The sequence below is a fragment of the Triticum urartu genome, chromosome 4A, assembly GCF_056163025.1.
Source record: "Triticum urartu cultivar PI428250 chromosome 4A, HENAU_Tu73, whole genome shotgun sequence".
Lineage (NCBI taxonomy): Eukaryota > Viridiplantae > Streptophyta > Magnoliopsida > Poales > Poaceae > Triticum > Triticum urartu.
Genome location: NC_141876.1, coordinates 610960121 through 610965941, shown reverse-complemented (window position 1 = coordinate 610965941; position 5821 = coordinate 610960121). Strand labels below are relative to the sequence as shown.

Here is a 5821-nt window from a genome sequence, read left to right as displayed (position 1 = left end):
TAAACAGATAACTATCTCTACATTGTCTAACATTCACCGACATGGACACCGCAGGGCGGGCGTCCCAGCAAACGATGTCGCCTCCATGTCGGCTACCTTCGGAGCCGTCGGCAGCAAGATCGTGGTCACAGGGAGAACACATCGTGGGTATGGTGACGTAACAATCACCTTGGTCTACGACACCAAGATGGGGAGGGTGGACATTGAGGAGCCTCCGCCGGCCAGTTTCAAGTCGTCCCTATCCCGATACTACAAAGTAAACTACCACTCCGTTGTTGTGAGGAACAAGCTCTACATGTTTGACAACGGCTGGAGTCCGCCGCACTGTCTCTGTGAGCAGCAGGGTGTGGAGTTCGGCCAGGGCGGACACTTCACCGAAGAAGAAGACGAGACCATGTTAGATATGAGAGGGCAGATCATGGAGTGGACCTGGAAGAATGGCCCCTTGTTCCCCAGCCATGAAGACTTGTGCTACGTCCAGCCAGTCCAGTCGCACGCGGTGCATCCTGACAGCCGCACCATATTCATCTCCTGCTTTAGAGGTAGCAATAACGAATGGCGGAGACAGGGGGTCTAGCAGGGGCCCTGCAGCCCCCCTGCCTATCTTACTATACGAATGATTGTAGATGGTGGCTGCAGATGACATGAGAACTGTATATATCTATCGGCTGAATATACTACTCCCTCCGATCCAAAAATGTTTAAGACTGCGACACTTATTTTGGATTGAAGGGAGTATTAGCCATGCTAAATACATGTACAATTGAAAGATGATCTGAATTCAGATATTACTAAGAAGGTAATACGTTATCACCATATAACCGACATGCATGTTAGCATCTCACCGGTGACAACTCCAGCTCCATCTTCCTTTGAAAAGGAAAAAAAAGGACAACTCCATCTTTTTTCGTTTAATAACTCAAATCCCAAGCAAAGAACCGCACATATGCTTACAGCCTTTAAGAAAGCATCAAGGCATGCACTCCGGCCGGACCTCAGCGGTCAAACACATGCTAGCCAATGTCAAGTGATGTCTGGTGCATGGGCATATGGGATTGGGATTGCATGGGGCTGTCAGGTACGAGAGAGATGGCAGCGTCGTGAAAGGTTACGACCGTTGACATAGAGTTGTTTTCTTTTTTGGGGGGAAACGGAAAGCCCACGCAGGCAGGACACGGTCCCATGGACCTGCCCATTTGCGTGATCGTTCAGGTGCAGGACAGATCGATCAAAGCTGGAACTGTTGGCCATGGCGTCAAGCACTGTTCTGTTTAAGTAGCGGATGCACCGAGCTATTGGCATCGCCCAACAATATTGTAACTAAGTAAGATACACAAAAAGGTTACCTCACACCATAGGTGATTAGCAAAGTTCAATCACGATCTATCTAGTGCCTTTGTTTTCCTCCAAGGTAACCTCATTCTATACCACCTTCCGATGAATGAAATTAGCTTTGTGACCTAGAAAACAGAACAAGTAAAATGTTTTTCGGTTGGCAAAGTCAGGAAGCGCGAGAGTTGCAGGGAACAATAAACCATCTGACAGAATCAGCAACATTCGCTCTCTCGTCCTGTCGACAGTTAAGGTAATGGCAACCGACTTCTCCAACTAAGTAAGTCACAAAGAACAACAAGGAACTACTATATATTTCAGAGAAGAACCTACTATTTCAGAGCAAAACCGAAACGAGAGTACAATCTTCTGTAAAGCGATGGAGTTGTGGACGTTATCACCGTGGGACTATCGACGATCAAATCATCACCGTGGGAGTTGCCTAACACCTCACGTGCATCGGCTACCTCCTCCTTCACCACATCATACTTCAGGCCCTTCTTGTCTGCAACATCGATGAAGATTGTCGAGCCCTTGCTAGCTTCCTTTTTGACAAGCATCTCCGAGATCACTGTCATCACATTATTCTGTACCCAGCTTCTTATGGGCCTTGCACCATACATCTACCAAATAGACAGCACATTCGATTCTGTTAGAGACACAATTAGGAAAAAAAACTCAGTTTGCTCACACCATTTGTAACAGGGAGAAGTATGATTCCGTTAGAGAGTGAATATGCACAATTGTGAGAAAATGGAGTTTGATCACACCATAGTTAAGAACAACATATACTTACTGGGTTGTATGACTCTGACAAAATGACGTCCAATGCGCCGTCACTCACAGATAAAGATATGCCCTTCTTTGCTACCCTGGTGGTGGCTCTCTTCATTTGGATTTTCACAACCTCCATTAGTTGATCATGCGAAAGCGGGTCAAACACAATAATCTGGCTTAACCTGTTCAGAAGCTCTGGCTTGAAATATTGATGTACCTACAAATGAACAATTAATTCAAGCCATAAACATCTTTCAGAGAATATGTACTATTTGGGTCAAGATCAAACCTTTTTCATTAGAAGGTCTCGTGCATCTTTCATTGTGTTTTCACCCCGGATTCCTGCAATTAGGTGCTCTGCACCTAGATTTGAGGTCATAATGATGACTGTGTTCTTGAAATCTACCTTACGACCTTTGCCATCAGTCAAGACACCATCATCAAGTAGCTATAGAAATACATTTAATACCGAGGGATCGGCCTTCTCCACTTCATCAAAGAGGATGACACAGTATGGACGGCTCCGGACTTTCTCAGTCAATTGTCCACCATCATGGTAACCATGATAACTTTAAGGTGTTATAAAAGAAGTGGGTTGTATTAGTAAAACTTAAGATTGAATGACAAACCATAAGTTGATAATGCAATGTGGAAAGTGCACATAATGTAAACTTAAACCTTGGGGGTGCTCCAATGAGGCGCATCACAGATCCAGAATTGACGTATTCAGACATATCAAATCTAAGCAACATCTTTTCATTGTCAAACAACTGTTCGGCGAGAGCTTTTGCAAGCTCTGTCTTTCCAACACCGGTCGAACCCAAGAAAAGGAAAGAACCTATTGGTTGTCCAGGTGGATCAAGACCAGCCCTCGAACGTAACACCGCTTGCACAACTAAATTGACAGCTTCATTCTGACCAACAACTCGTTCGTGCAATCTATCTGCAAGATGGATTAGCTTTTCCGTCTCCTCTGGATCAAGTACCGCGACAGGAATTCCAGTCCATCGGCTCACAACCTTCAAAAGTAAAAGATTCAAGCGCAATGACACAATTAGGCATATCATATTACATTGAAACAATTAGGCATATTAGTAATGTGAAAAACAATGCTACCTGTGCGACATGATCAGGGCTAACAAATGCTTGTCCTCCTTTTGTGCTTGTGCAAGCCTCATCAATCAGATCAATCGCCTTATCAGGAAATTGTCGGCCGGTGACATAGCGGCCAGCGAGCTGCGCCGCAGCAACAATTGCAGCATCCTGAATTTTGATGCCATGATGCTCCTCGAAACGCTTCTTTAGACCCCGGAGGATGCCAACGGTCGCCTGCTCGGTCGGCTCATCCACATGCACCTTCTGGAACCGACGCTCGAACGCGGCATCCTTCTCGATGTGCTGGCTGTACTCGTCTAACGTGGTGGCGCCGACGCAGCGGATGCGCCCACGGGCCAGCGCCGGCTTGAGCATGTTGGCGGCGTCAACGCGGCCGCCCTCGCACCTGCCGGCACCGAGAAGCATGTGCATCTCGTCGATGAACAGGATCACCTTGCCTTTGGCTTCCTCCGCCTGCTGTATCACGTTCTTCATGCGCTCCTCGAACATGCCGCGCCAGACGGTCCCCGCCACCAAGCCCGCGACGTTGAGCTCTATGACCCGCGCCCCGACAAGCGGCGCAGGAACCGTACCGGCGGCAACACGCTGCGCGAGACCCTCGGCGATGGCCGTCTTGCCGACGCCCGCTGCTCCGACGAGCGCGGCGCAGTTCTTGGTCCGGCGGCAGAGGATGCGGACGACGCGGTCGATCTCGTCCTCACGGCCGACCACCGGGTCGCCCTCGCCTGCAGTGGCCGTCATATCCCGTCCGAACGTCGTCAGGCTTGCCTTGCGCCGCCGGCGCCGGTCATATTTCCTCCACGCCACATCACACAGGATCATCGACGCCAGCGCTACGGTCGCCGTCGCTCCGGACAAGATAACAGCCTTGGTGACGTCGCTGGCATTGTTCCATTGTGCTGACAAGCTGGTTGGTTGGTGGGACGGCGGGGCAAACGTCCACCTTGACGAGGACGACATCGGCGCCGGCGCAGGCAATTCCGATGGATATGTCCGCGATCAATTGTTAGCAGCTTCCAGCAACAATGGTCGCTCTTGTTTGGGAGATGGGTCGTTCATCAGGTATGCCGTATACGCATCAGATTTATTGAGCTGTATTACGAAAGAACTTAATCGCAAGTTTCCGTTCTCTTATGCTGCAAGCAGCAACGGAAACATTTTTTTCTTTTCTAATTATTATTCTGGTTTTGTTGGCCAAGAAATCTGCCAGCAAAATGGATTCGCTAAGCCCTAAAAAAATGATTCGCTAATGTTTCTCTTTCCTAATTAACTTTTTATTATTTCTTTCTTAATTAAATTCCTCGTGCTAAAATATTACTACTAATGTATATCTCTGCTCCTTCTCTCCCATGTCAGACGCCCTGCTGGATGCAGCGCCGCCGGCAACATCCACGTGCATATGCCTTGCGCACTGAGCATGATGGTGGTGCAAGATCATGGCCTAGACAACGGAGGCATCTGTATGTGCTTCTAGACGAGATGAACTCGGGGCACGGCCCTGTTCAAGAATTCATCCGATTAATCAGTGTATGACCACCAGAGCCCTGACTCGTCTTCATGCCCCTTGCGCACTGCACGCCTCGTCGCTATTACCGCGTTGAGTCTCTGCTGTTCCGGTCGAGTCTCAAGGGTCGCTAAACCACACTACTCGACCCCCACTGCAGGAGTGAATTGCAAAAAATATCAACACTTCAGACAAGGTTTGCAGGAACCACACATTTACGGAAGTGTGCCAATAAGCACTAATTTTTTTCACAATTTTTTGCAAAAAACACTAGTTGATGGCTTAGACCGTTTTGAACATGATTATGACATGCGGGTCCCGCAAATGACGACGTGGCGTAACGGTTCAGGATAGACACGGTTAGGTGAGGGTTTTTCTAGATTTACAAAATTGACCCTGTAATTTTACAAATACCCTCTTAATCAAAAAACAAAAAAGTAATCGGCTCCTAGATTTGTCTCACCGTTGACTCATGTCGCCTGGGCCGATGGAGCTCGCGCTCGAGCCACCCGAGCAGCTCACCTGGAGCATAGGCGTCGGCGCCTCTGCTCACGCCCACATGCGGCCAGCGCGGCTTCTCTTGCTTGTTCCCGTCCCTGCTGCTGCTCGCGCACGGCGTCGCAGCACGCGCCCATGCGCGGCCGGCGCGGCGGCGGCTGTTGCTCATTCCCGTCCATGCCGCTGCTCGCTCATGGGGTCACGGCACGCGCCCACACGCGGCCGGGGCGGCTGCTGCTGCTCGTTCCCATCCCGCCTGCTGCTTGTGGCCCGAGCTGGTGCTCTCGCCCACACACGGCCGGCGCGGCGCTACCCGTGCGCGCCAGCGCGGCTGCTACTTGTGCCCGTCGCGGCCCGCGCCAGTGCTACCTGTGCGCATCTCGGCCTCCACCACTCGAAGCTCCGAGCTGACCAACAGCATGCCCGCATGGTCGGGGCCGCCACAGCTCACGCCCATGCGCGACCGACGCGGCTGCTGCTCGCGCCCGTCGCGGCCGACGCCGCTGCCGCCCGTGCGCACATCGGCCTCCACCGCTCCGAGCTGACCCGATGGCCTCGACCCGCACGCCGGCGCGCTCGTGCTTCACCGGCTCG

General features: G+C 50.8%; 1 pseudogene; it reads right to left on the bottom strand.

Annotated features, from left to right (window-relative positions):
• Positions 1-1422: 1422 nt before the first annotated feature.
• Positions 1423-3993, bottom strand: LOC147977323 (chaperone protein ClpB1-like; annotated as a pseudogene).
• Between the last annotated feature and the right edge of the window lie 1828 nt (positions 3994-5821).